The sequence below is a fragment of the Athene noctua genome, chromosome Z (assembly GCF_965140245.1).
Source record: "Athene noctua chromosome Z, bAthNoc1.hap1.1, whole genome shotgun sequence".
NCBI lineage: Eukaryota > Metazoa > Chordata > Aves > Strigiformes > Strigidae > Athene > Athene noctua.
Genome location: NC_134077.1, coordinates 12662428 through 12676408, shown reverse-complemented (window position 1 = coordinate 12676408; position 13981 = coordinate 12662428). Strand labels below are relative to the sequence as shown.

Genomic DNA, 13981 nt, shown 5'->3' with positions numbered 1-13981 from the left:
TATATTGTAGACATTGGAGGGTCTTCACTAAAACAAGAGTCTTCCTGGGTTTGGATAAAACTGTTTTCTTAAGTAAAAATTAACACAGACTCAGCAGCACTGGAAGATTTTTTTACAGGTGCATCTTATTTTTCTTGAATCATTTGAGCTGAGGGAAGCTTTTTTGACAGATGAATGTTGTCTGAGAGTTTTTCAAAGCAAGACATTTTTGTGTTTTCCAGATTGGAACAACTTAATTTTAATAAATTCCCTTTGATTTTATTGCATTTGCTCTCTTTTGCTGCCTTCTGTCCCAGAAAGCTTGAAACCTTTATGAGTTCAAATCAGAAATGAAGGCTCTTGCAACGATATAAATTATTCTTGCTTTTTTAATGTCAGCTGCTGCATGTTGTAAAATCAGTTATTAGCCCAGCTTTGCTCTTTGTCGGCCAGCAGACTTGCTCACATTTTCTTTTGGAAAGGCAAAGACCTTTATCTGATAAAGATGAGGGTGCAAATGTTCATTCATACCAAAGGGCAGGAAATCCTCCCCCTCTTGCCAAAGGGAGTTCATTTTGGGGATGGACAGTTTTGGAAACAAAAGGCTAATAAAGTTGCCCTTCTTTAAAATGAAACTCTGTTGGTCTGCAGTCTGGGTAATCCAGCACATTTTATGGGCCTTGGGATTAATATGTCATTTTAGACCAGCTGAGAAAGTGCTCCTGCTAGTGAGATTTGCAACAGGGACACACATTTTAACTGAAATAAGATGTATACTGAAAAAAGAGTTGAATCTTTACAGATTCTTCTAGTGAGAGTATAGCATTGATGGGAAGACTCACTGGTTATTTGTCTGCTGCTTTAGTTGTCAGGCTTGCAAAGACACAAAGGCCTCAGGGGCGTAACACTTGCAAGTTATAATCCTGCAAAGTGCATGATCTTTGCTCCCAACAGGCAGTGAATGCAGCAGTGGTTTGGGGTGACCATTGCTCCTGATTCTGCTCCTGACTCTGCCACGTGAAAGAATAAAATCAGTGACTCCTCGATCTGTGGGTGCTGGGTAGGTCAGCCTGGCTGTGGTTTTGCAGGTGTGATAACCCTCTGTAATTTCATGCCTGTAATTCAGTGAGTGTATAAATATTGGTACTGTGGCAGTATCAATCAGTGGCACTCCCAAATTTGAGATGTTTTGTGGCAAAAAGCAGTTAGTTTGCTGTTTCCCCTTTGCTAGATGTCATTGTTCCTAAAATCTGAGGGAATTGCTGGGAGTGGCCAGAAATAATGTTATCTTATTATTAATGCAAAATGAAGGAAATACCCAATGGAGTCCAAAATGTTTGGATATCTCTTCTCATCCTATCCCTGAAGGCTTCATTTTGGGCCTGTCCCTTTTGGAAAGCTCTGTTATTAGGCTAGGAAGCTGTGACTGTTGCTAATAGAACCAAGTGCTCCGTTTTCCTTAGTTGACACTTTTTTTTGGCCATTATGAAGGCAGAGTTTTGGTGGTGTGTGGCCAGTGTTGTTATTCATAAGATCCCATTTTAGAATATTCTACATCAAATTTAGGCCAAAAATTAGGCCATCTCTTGGTCAAAACTTGATTTATTTTCAGCATCCAAAACATCCTTGCCTAACTTACTGTCAACAGCTACTTGCAAGGGCGATGTTGACGGATGACAGTTTGGGACCTTGAGGACACTCTCAGTTTGGAGTGCTTGGTTCTGTCTCTCAGGGAGCTGGCTGGTTGCTCCAACCCCGTGTTATCACCTTGGTCATCTGATCTGCTCCAGGATTCTTTAAGAGTCCTTCAGTAGGTTTCTCCATTGGGGTGCTCCCAAGGGACATAATTTTGTCTAGGTTTATAACAGGCTGAAAGTCAATGTCAGCTTGCCTGCTGGGAAGACTGTTTCAAAGGTTTCCTACAGTATTTCCATACTGCTGCTACAGTGGCAATGGAAAGGCCCTTTCCCCTTGGCTCTTAAAGATGTTGGGGCAGGACAGCACACTAGTCCTGGCTCAGTTTCTGTCTGCCAAATTATTCTCTGACTGGGTGAGAAACATTTCCAGGTCGATACAAAGGGGTGTGAGTGCTGTGATGTGTGGTGTGATATACTTAATGTAGCCTGTGCATGGTTAGTGAAATTAAAATACTACCTTAGCTCCTGTAGCATCAGGTTGGATTGAGCAAGCAAAATCATTGCTTGCATGTTTATTACTTACCTGCCAAGTGTGCCAGGGCAGCCCCATCTTGCTTGGTGAATGTGTTGTCTTTTAGGGCATCTCCTGATTTATTTCCATAACAGTGGGGAATTTGGCATGAGGGTCTTAAGACTGACACTTTCCTGGGGGTTACCATCTCTGCAGCAACATTGGCAGAAGTGTGCTCGGTTACCCTGGGCTTCATGTCACCTCACTCCAGCTGCATCCCACCATGCAAGCCTTCCCTGTTCCAAGGGGCTAAGCCAATACACTGGACAATTGGAGAGGAGAGGTAGGGGCATCCCGTCCCTTCTGCTGGCTGTCCTATGGATGTGGTCAGCCTCTATAGGAGCCACAACAGATCGGGCAGCCCTGGATAGATTGTGCTCTTTTGGCACCTGCCTGGTGTAGGTCCTGTGCCTACAAGTCCTCAGGTCTCAGAGCAGTGATTGGGTCAGATACAGTGCAGAAGGAGAGCAGCATACTGCTCAGAGGAGCCGGCTGTGGGTATCGCTCATCTGTCTCTCCCTGCTGGGGAAGCTGAATCCAACTTCTTTAAAGAACAAATATCTATTTAAATTTCACCTGATTGCCATGTAAACAGCAGAAGTGGGTTGATTGTTACGGAGCTTGTTTCTTTTTTTTCCTTTCTTTTCATTTAGAGAAACATTATGCAGTAATATAATCATCAGAGCTCTTTGCTTAACAGGGTATTATTACATTAGAGAGGAATGATGTAGGTGGTGGCATTTTTGGTGATGTTAGTGACTGAGGGAAAATTATTGCTCTCTTCAGAGTTAGCAAATTGTGTGTGTCTATCAAACACAATTGCAGGGAAATGAGCTGTATTGGAGTACTGAATAAAGGATAGTCAAAACCCTGCATGTTTATTTATCTTCTGTCTATACAAATGTATCTCCAAAGCACATGGGTTATGTTCCCCCAGACAACAACTTCCTATGTATTTTGGAACTACCTCTCTCATTTTGGGCTATTACTCATTTACTGGAGGGAGGCTGTTAGTGTTTCTGCAGATGACAGATGAATCCTTCACTTCTTGAGCATGACTGAATGGGGCTTCACTGAGCAAGTCCTGCGAGGATCGCAGAAGAATTATTTTGTCATGAATATCATTCAGTTTGAAATATTTGATTACAGATTTCATTAGGCATAGCTGCAGTGCTTGGACACAGCTACAGTATATATCTGATCTTTAAAATCAGTGCTGAATAGATTTCCAAATTCTAACTGTTTTTGAGGAAAGCAGAGTAAGATACATTACAAGTGGTGACAGTGTGGTATAAACATGAGATATTATTATAGTTTTGTCATTGTGGAAACCCTATCACTGCTTCAAAATATTGTGTTCATCATCACCAAAAATGACCAAACATTGCCATGTGTGGGAATACAGAGAACTGGCTGGCTTCTTTTTAACGCACAACCTGGAGTCATTTCCAAAGAACGAACAGAGAAGTGTTTTGACAGCCATATCTTTGCACAGTATTTTCATGGTCTCTCCCCTTCAGCCAGTGTCCTGGGGGAGCTGCCAACAATCCTCCCCGGCACAAGATACGGCATACCTAATATCAGGGAAGTCGGTTTATTTTCAAAGATGCTGAGATCTTCAGAAATCAGATGTTCAATGGAAAGTGAACTTCAGGTGCCACTACTGAAGGCAAATCTTTGACCTTACCTGAAGTTGGGGTTTCCAGCAAAGCCAAGGTCTTTCCTGAGTGCTTGCTGCTACTGCACATCATATCTACGTGCTCCAGAATCGCTGGAAGTATGAAGATAATGTCCTGGTCCTCCTAACAGGGCAATGCTATTAGCAGTTGTGTGATATATGGACATTCTAAACACAGTCCTGCTTCTCTCTTAAGTGCTAGCCGCTGATTACAGAGCACAATACTGAATGTCTAACCAAATTGCAGGTCTCAAAATGTGCCAAGCACTTTGTGCTGCTTGCCTGCAGCAGTCAATAACAATCCTGGGCTCAGCTGGATGAAGTCTTGAGGTTCTGTAGCAAAAAGTCTGTGCTGGTGCTGGAAAGCTAATATGCAGCCCATGGCTGTATACAGAGTCAAATTCTGCTCTGAATAGTGGTCTTCAGGAGGCTGCTCTTCTTCTTCACTCCCTTGTTGGGGTGCTGGCATGCAAGGAGAGGCAGAACGGTACATCTGTTGAGGGGATGGGAACAGGGAATGGGTACCTTTGCTGCGTCTGAGTAGAGCTGCTCAAAAATCTGACAGTGTGGTTTGAAAACCAATGTTTCAGAAGAGCACACCTTTCAAGGCAATTTTTATTGAGCTCTGCCTTCCTCAGAAGTTTGAACGGAATTATTTTTTTATCCTAAAACTACTTTTCCCCTGCAATAGAAAGATCTTCTTATTGAAAAGAGACCTCCTCCAAATGTGGTAACTCTTTGATACCAAAGTGCAATGGAAAATTTTGCATTTTCCGTGGGGCACTGCTTCCTGCCATGCTGTGGTGAGACACTGCCACTGCAGGAGGTTGGCTGTCCTCACCATGGCCACTTTGTCCCTGCGCTGGTGGCCACGGTTGTCTCTGGAGCATCTGCAGTATTTGTAGCACTGTGTTGCTCAGCAATGTGCTCAGAACACTTGCAGGTGCTCCAAGGGGCATGTGGGGATGGCATGCTGTGGGAATGGGGAGCGAGGGCTGTGCTCCCTCTGCTCATCAGCTGGGGCCCTCGGTTTAAGCTTTTAGTTACAAATCCATTCTTTAGTAGGGTCAGTCGTTCGGAATGCCTGTGTTATGGTGGAGGGGGAGCTTGTCAGGTTTCTGTGCCTGTGATGGGCTCATGTTTCTCTGAAGTTATTATGGATTTATTTTCTGCTTGGCAGAGCAATCTGGTTTATACATCCTTTTTCTTAGGGAAAAATCACTCCAAGAAAACTATCCCTGGTCACTGCAGAAAGATTTGTCTCACCACACCCCAGCCTCCCGGGCATGTCAGGTTGCATGGATCGATTGCTCTGTTTTACTGTATTTCCTCACCTCCTTCCTAAAGCAAAAGTGCTGCCAACATAAAGTGCTGCTCAGTATAAGCAGCTGCTTTGCCTGGTGTTAGTAGGGCCTTCTCTTGATTATGTTCATAAGAAAATATTTTTGTTTTAATAGGAAAACAAATGGAAATGTATCCTGGCCCTTTGCCCTTGGCCAAGGGGCAAACATTTCTGTGGGAGCTCCTTGTTAAAATATTAACAGCACTGACTACTCAGAGAAAAACAAACATAGTGGTCCTGGAGACTGCAGCCTCCAAATACAATCTCAGGGAATAGATTTCTCATAACTGACCTAAAAAATACACCCAACCTATTGTGGAGTTGAATTAGTTTCCTTTTTTATATCATATTACCAATCTTCATGCTGCTAAGTGATAGACCAGGGCACAGAGACTGAGACCTGGGGCTCGTTATCACGGGCATGGATGGGAAGCATACGCTGACATGCCCTCTGAGCTGCCTGGCGTGTGAGTCCTGAGGATGGAAAATAAGCAGCATGTGGGGATTTTGGCTGAGGGTTTTCTCTTCCAGTTGAGCTGCTGTGAGTGGGGAGACAGTGAATGTGTGCTCAACCTGTGCAAAATAAGAAGAAGCCTATGGATGTCTAACATTTCTCAGACACAGTGTACATCTCAGTGTGCTCCTAAAGTCTTGTACGCTGGAGCATAAAGCCCCCTCTGAAGCACGGCTGCTGTATTTTATGCTATATTAGTAGCTATTAATTCCACCCTTAAAATACAATGGGACTAAGAAACTAAGAAAGAGATTTTTTTTTCTTCCTTTCTTTTATGTCTTAAGGAAAGGTATGAGCAGACTTAGCCACATGTGTTGAGAAATAAATTGCTCTGAAGAAACAAGCTTTATCCCAAATCCTCTCTCAAGAGCCAAAGACTTAAGCAGAAGGTCACTAATACCCAGACTCAGCAGAGATCATTTAGCTTGTTTGTCCTCCTTGCTTTGTTAATCTGAACATGGGTTTGCTCAGTTTCCCCTCCACACCCTCTGATTCCTGCCTTCTCTCTCAAACTCTCTGCACAGAGCCCAGCCTCTGCGGAGGCAAACCCTATTCTGTTGTAGAACATGTCATGTCACATGGTCATGTGCAGCATCCCACTGCTACAACTGCCTCCTCAACAGGCTTTCCAAACCCCTCATCCTCCTCAACTTTGCATCTTATGTATTTTCTTGCTCAGCTCAGTTTTATCTAAAACTGGTAACAGCTGATGGAAAGACTCTCACTGATTTAAATGGCTCATGTCCTGTATGTGTTGGCATATTTGTCCCAGAATTTTGGGAGCAATATGCTCATCATTGCCTTCTACACACTGTTGCCACTGAACAACAGAGCTAGCCTTTCTCAGTAGAAAGTGTGATCCCCAGAGGGCATACATGTATAATTAGTCAACATCCCCGGGGTCATATGCAGCAAATGTTCCCCAGTCCTGGCTCTGCATACTTTCTTTTGGAGGGATTGCATCAGGCTTGAAAAGACTCGAACATTGGTGGTGTTGCCTTAGGAGGGGTAAAAGCTTCAGAGGTTGTAGAGTGGGTTGTCCAGATCATTTTTGTGTGCTTTTGTTTTGTTCAATTGAGCTGTGAAAGCTCTGCTTAGAAGTCTGTACCTTGTTGCCAAATGTATGGCTGAGCATCTCCATTTAATTTGCTGTTCTGACCACACTGTAATTACAAGAGAACAAGCCCACTGTTAGGGAGGGATCTCTGCCCTCCCCACTCATCTACTGTGGGAAGAGCCTGGCGTGGCGAGTCAGCCTCGTTCCCCATCATTCATCTCTGACGCCAAAATGCCAGCAAGAGCCCTTTTCCATCCTGAGTGGAATTTTCAGCCTTACACACAGCAAGCATCCCGTGCTCTCAGGTCATCTAGAAGCACAGTCAGGATGCAGCAGAACTTAACTAATTGGCAAACTGCTGGAATGCACAAAATAGGGTCACTTTTTTTCACCACCCAGCCAAGGAGCAGGTGAGGCCTTCAGCCAGAGCAGCAGTTATTTTCACAGCCTCTCCAGCAGTGCATTTGCTAGCACAGAACAGTGTTCTAGCCATCAATAATTAAAAATAGAGATGTTCAAAAACATGAGCAAGGAACATTTTGTGCCCATTATTTTTGCTCTTTCTATAATGCTTCTGCCCTTACACACCAATTTGCAATGTGCAGTCACTCACGGTGTCTCTTTTAATCTGTAAATGTGAATTTCTCTTCATATTCTGAAAGTCCAGAGTTTTGCACAAAGCAGGCTGTGGGCTAAAGACTGATTTCCATAAGACAGGAGCACTGAGCTGCTGCAGGAGGAGGAGGAGACTGGAGCCAGGTTACTGGGCTGCAGCGAGATACAGGACAGGTTGTCCGTTCCCACCCATACTGACCAATGTGCCATGAGTCCTGGCAAGGCACAGCTTCTCCAGTCTTCACTGAAATGTTTTTTTCTCATAGCACTGGGCTATGCAAGCAGTATTCCATTCTCAGAAGGGTTTTGGGGCTGCTCTGCAAGGAGGTAATGATCATATCTTCTTGCCAACCTCCTGTACCTTTTGGTGTGATGGTTTCTGTCTTGGAAGATGCACTCAGACTGAGCTGTGACCCTCCAGAGCTGAAAGTATTAACGGTGGTGGCAGCTTAAAACCCGCTTATCCCCTGTCACTGGGAATCGGGCCTGGTTTGGAAAGGACAGGAGTGGGGAGGGTTGAAAGTTGATGAACAGAAGATGGTTCCACTGGCAGAGTCTGTGCTTAAAATCAGCCTCAGAGAGACGACTTGTCAGTATGAACCTGCTAGCTACGGACATAAGTGAGGAGATAAATATAAGGAACGTAGGTGTGATCAGCAGAGAGGCAGGTATATAACTCCAGAGACAGCTGCTATGGTGCATGGCTTTGGGGCCAGGCTTTTTTTTCCTGTGGAAAACTCATTGCTTTTCTTATCTGATCTGACACTTGCCTCCAGCTCCGAGAAGCATCACATGCTCCTTGAAATTTATTTTTCTGTTTCCTTTCTATCAGATGTAGGCTAAAATGGAAAGGGCTTATGTATCAATTGCAGGTTCTGCAGCATCACTCACCGTTCTTGCTGCTTTCTCTGGATGAAATGTTTGACACTCAGGAAGATCATCTAGGCCTCCAAAGGGAAACACTTTTAACAGACCAGTAGCAGTAAAAAGAGAAGTTGGCAGGCACTCCTAGAAGGTTTGGGGCATCTCAGGAAGGCTTGTACCTACCAAGACAGGACAAGAATAGGGCAAATGCAATTATTAGCAGCAAACACCTTGAGCATCCAAGACTCAGGAAGCCCCGACAGACTGAAGGCTCTTTAAGGCTGTGAGAAACTAGAGGTAGATGGAAAATGGATTCAAGCTTTTTCAAAATGCCACAGAATTGTTGAAATGTGATTGAAGGGATTATTGTTTCTGCTGATGCCTCTTTTCTATTGTTTAAAAAGGTGGCAAGGTCTTTTCCTTTCTCCATAGTAGGTATTACAGATAACTGGATCTATCTCCTTAAAAAAAAACCCTGACAAAACAAAGAATTGATTAATAAAGCAATTGATTTGATTGTGCTTACTTGATCATTGGTATGGGTTCAGGCTAGCACAGTAACTATTCAATGAAACAAAAGTCAGTGATGTTCTCCTCATCCTCATACACATTGACCAGTGACTCTTTGTGCTATGATAACTGAAGAATTACTAAGTGCTTGCCAATTTTTCATAGCCTGAGCTATTTTTGTTCTGGTAGTGAAGAGAGAAACACAGACATGTGGTAAAACGGTAAACTTTGTGGTACCATCTATCTGAACACAGAACCTAGATGAAGAAAACAGGCTAGAGGTTGGAGAATTCCTTCCTGAAAACTCACAAATGATAAAGGGAGCCAAACCAGTGTGTGAAGTTCTTACTGAAAATGGTTTCTAACAAACACACTGATTGTTCTGCTGTAAACGACATTTCATATTTTAATCTGTAGAAGGGTTCTACTAAAACACAGATTTTTCTCAGTTTCCTCTAGAGGGCAATGTCATATAAATATTTTAAGCAATTTTGGGGTTATGTCAACCGGGAATTTAGCTTGCCTTATCTAAGAATTCATACGACAGCAGTGAAAAGTGTTTCTTTACATGCTTTTTGGGATGTATATATATGTAATATAACTATTCTTAGTTTCTTAGGCTTTTTCAGTGCAGTAGCTAATCCCTTTAAGATTTGCCTATGTCAGAATTCAGAGAGGGAACTGCTCATGAACACCTGACTCTTACACCCATGCATTTTCAAAGACTTTCAGCAGCTACTCCTTATTTAAACTATTGTAAAAGAGATTATAATCCAGTCCTCTGAGAATGAAGTTACCAGTTGCTGTAGTTTATGTTGGTACTTGGAACTTCAGTGCAGAGGATAAATCTAAATGCCAAGTCTAAGTGATCATAGAACGTAGGAAACAGAAGGGTTTTGTGTTACTACTTATTTCCCTAAGAATTTAGGTATTCCCAAATTCATTAACTGTACTGCTTGTTTGATGGATGTTAGTAGCAGCCTAGTTTTCAAATTAATTGTCCACATAAACAGCTGATAAAATTAGTGTGAATCAAAGGTAGACACTCTGGGCCTTAATAACTGAATTTAAGGGATGTCTCCTATTTTCAGTCACTGTGGTGTAAAAAATAGCAAATACGGATTAAGGCTGTTTTGTTTTCCTTAAATCTCAGATGTTTAATTTGAAACACACTTACATGGGCACAAACTTCTTTTTTATTATCTTTATCATTATCTTCTTCCCTTCTCCCAAACCAACATTGCTAAAAGGGAAATTTGCTCTTGAGTTCCCAACATAAAAATGGCTTTAGGGAAATCCTTTTAGAATTAGTCTCCTTTCCCCTCCTGATGGTGACTAGTCCTCTGGAGCATCACCATAATGGCTTTACAGGATTAACTTGCAAATCCCATATGTTTACTGTATTTGTGGGTTAACATTCTTTGTAAAATATCTCTTCCAAAAAAGTAATGGGCAATCTGCAGTTGCCAAGTTCTCTAAATGAATAAACCTGTTTGTTTGTTTTTCCCCAAACAGGAAAAGCAACTTAAAAAAAGTAAAACACTTATTCCCAAATGTGCTCTATTTGAAAACAAGGGCCTGTGAATAAAAAGAGCAATGGTTGCACTGGCTTCAAAGCCAGCAGGCATTAGATAGCAAAGCAGGATTTGCCCCCTACATTTAAGTAATGGGAGCTCTAAGAAAAAATCAGAGGACACAGCTCCTCAGTAGCCTTTACAATTTTAATAGGCAAGAACTGCTTTTTAATTACTGCTGATGGCCAGGCAGAACTTTCTTTTAAAGCATGTCTTAATAGGAATATAATAAGGAGTTTTGTCAGTTTTAAGTTGCTGGGAAATTTTTTTTAGAGACACTAGTGGAAACCAAATATTCTTAGTTTCATTTCTCATGCTGTATAGATCTGATGAAATCTGATGAACAGCTTCAGGTTTGAACTGTATATTCATCACCACCTTAATTTAGGGCTTATGTTTGGATCTCGCTGGCTCTAAAGTATCTGGCAGCTTAATGCTTAATCATGGGGGATTATTCATTGCCTTCAGCTGGAAGGAGCTGTGTCTGGGGCTGTGGGTGTGAGGGGAGTTTGATTCACCCTGAGCTGGGATCTCCATAGGTGGGTAGCCCAAGGAATGTCACGCCTGCATGGCTGTAGGCACTGAAGGAACCAACAAGGGTTCATGATTTCATCTCCTCCTGCTCACTCTCTCTGCCTTCTTTAGTGGTCTGACGTGCAGTTTTCTTGCCCAGAAAAACAAAGTTATGCCTGAGGTGTCTGACAATACCATAACACTTGGCTTTGGTGGAATTGGTTTCTGTTCGCCTCCATGGAAATGGGGAAACTCTGCCTTCCAGATTTTCTCCTACCACTCCGTATCTGACCCAGCAATACACAAAATTGTCTCCTCTCTGATACGTTTTTCGATCATTGCCTGCATTTGGAAAGTAAGCGGTATGTACAGCAGAGCAGAAAATTATTTGGTAAACTAGCCAATTTCATCAGGATGAACTATGGGGTTAAAATAAATCGGATTTCAATAATTCACAAGTTATTCTGTGGAGAAAGAAATAATAATAGTTAAAAAAAGTGTACGGACGCCAAATGGATCAGAAGTTAATTCCTAGTGTGTGGAATTCAAAGTCAACAAGGGTTTACTGCAGGGCTCTGCCTTTAGATGGTCTCTTGTTTTAAATAGTGTATGAGAAAAACAGAATCTCAGTGCTTTATTAGAATGATTTTGTGACCCAAATGCTTTCTCTGATGACCTAAGAATCAGATTATAAACTGTGGAAATGAGTTTAAGGGGCATCATCATTAAAAAAAAAAAATCATGCAAGTCAGTAGAGAAGTAAATATCTCTCTTTAGAAGTGGATTTCAGAAGAGCTTGAAAACAAAAGAGGTAAAAGACAAGAGGGTAGAAAACAATTAGGATGGAAGAAGGACATAGAAATTCATTAATTCTGGCTGGCTGGATAATAATCAAGTGTTTTGTCTAATATGTAATTAAATTAGATATCGTTATCTGTTAAAACAGTTCAGTCAGCTCTAATAACCAAGGAAACCAATCCTGAGTCCAGGTGTCAGCTCCCATGCTCCCTGAGGTTTTCCCAGCCTCAAAGATATTCTCTCATTTAATGATAGTATCAATAATAGTATTAAAGAATATGAGGAGGTATATTCTCCCTTTTTATATAAGGTTCAACATGCACAGTGGCACACTTGGGACCCACGGGCCGTCTACTACATTTGAGGAGTCATGCGTGACTTGGTGAAGCCAAGTCAAGATATCCTTTAGATTAAAAAATGTCATATACCTTGTTATATACTGAGCCATAAATTGATGTAAGAATCCAGCATGAACCCCACATAAAGAACTAGTTTAAATTCCATGTAAACTTTTGCCTTCTTCACATATTAGTGGCAATTGCTACTTGCTTGTAGTTCGTGTTGCTTTCTGCAGTGAGCTCGTGCTGGTTGCCTGCTTTACCTTCCGTTTCTCTTCTGCATGCTTCTATTTTAAATCATTTTACTTGTAAATTATGTTTGCATAAACTGTATATGACACAGAGCTATGTATCTAACTCCTGTCAGGGTCTTACAGCCTAATGGATAACATGTGTGGACTTAAGAAGTGTTGGGTCCTGGTCAAGACTTTTTCCCCCACTGCAAACAAGTCATAGCACTGGTGACAGGGAGGTGATGACAGCAGCTCGCTTTCTGCAGGTGCTTGAGCTCTCAAGGGGAAAAGCACTTTATTAAAAGCTGGGTTTTACTGTGAAGTGTTTCTTTCCAGGTACCTGCCTGTCTCTTGGAGGGTTAGAAAGTCAGAGCAGCTTCCTAAGTGCTAAAATTCTCTGAAATCCTGTTTCTGCAGAAGTACATTTGAGCAATACAGAGAAGCCCTAGCTTATGAGATACCTGCCTGGTTATGAATCTAGCCATTATACAGTCTTCCCAAGTGTCTCCAAGAGGCGTCAGTGTAAACAAGTGAGACTTACCTATAAGGTTTTGCTAGAATAATGACAGAATGGAAAAACTGAATTCTGTTTTTCCAAGGCCTTGAAGCCAAAACACTGTCCTTTTCTGCACCTAGTGCAGACTTTGAGGAAAAAAAATCCCCACAACCTTGTTTTTGTCATGGTGCTCCAGCCAACATGCAGCTGAAGTTTGATTTCCAGATACGGTGTGTGAGGTTTGTTGTGAAGTGAGAAGGTCCAAGCCAAGCCTGCTGGAGCTGCCAGTTTTCTGGTTGGAGTGATCACTCTAGTTAATAAAACTTCACGTATTATGCTCTCACCAGGTTATCTTTTAGAGCTGAACAGTACAAAAGCCTAGCAGGGAAGCTCTGGATGTGGGATGTGTGTTTATTGAGGAAAAAGTAGCCACTTTGGGACTTTATTGGGGAAAATGTGGTGAAATGGTTTCCTGTTCAGTGCAACACTTACTGGGTGAGAGCTTCCTTGCAAGCATAAACAGGCTCCTCAGGAAGAAACTTTGCTGAGGAGGAACCAGTGTCGGTATCAAGATAAACACATGAGAAAAAGGAAAATAGGATTAAATATAACCATCTCATGGCTGCCTGGCCACATACTGGGAACAGCCTGATACTGCTGGGAGGATCCCCCTACCCCAGTCCCCAAACATAACCCTCTCTCACGCACACTTCACACATGTTCCCCTTGTCTTCTGGTCCCCAGTTTGGCATTCAGGGAGCCCATGGAGGATGTGCAGGGGCAGTGTGGCAGCCTCAGGCATGGGCACAGGGAGAAGGTTTGTGCTGATGTTCATGTTGTCCAGGAACTTGTGTTTCTGGGGTTCCCCAGACTCCTCTTCTGAGAACTAACTTTGTGCAGGTAATGGGACAAAAAAGTGAACATAAGGTGAGGATGAGGATTTCCATCTTGGTCATGTTTTGCCATCTGGTCTTTCAGCAGCATTCATCAAATTAGCCTGAAAATTGTGTCCTGGAGAAATATCTTGATTGAATATTTAAATTTTAAACTTTCTGTTGCTCTTATTTTTCCCCAGGTCAGCTGCATATTGGAACTTTTAACCTTTAGCTTGTGCCAATTGATCAAAACGTTCCTGTATAGTTACTGAGGCCTGGGAATTTTTTTTGTTTCAGTTGATGGCAAAATCTTCTCCTGACTTGTGACCTTACCAAATGAAAGCCTGAAACCACAGAAGAGCATTTGTTGTTCGTATTACTCTTCTC

At 42.3% G+C, this 13981-nt stretch overlaps 1 protein-coding gene across 3 annotated transcripts in view; it reads left to right on the top strand.

Moving 5' to 3' along the window:
* Window positions 1-13981, top strand: part of PDZD2 (PDZ domain containing 2) — a 139831-nt gene that overhangs the window by 817 nt on the left and 125033 nt on the right. The window lies entirely within an intron of this gene.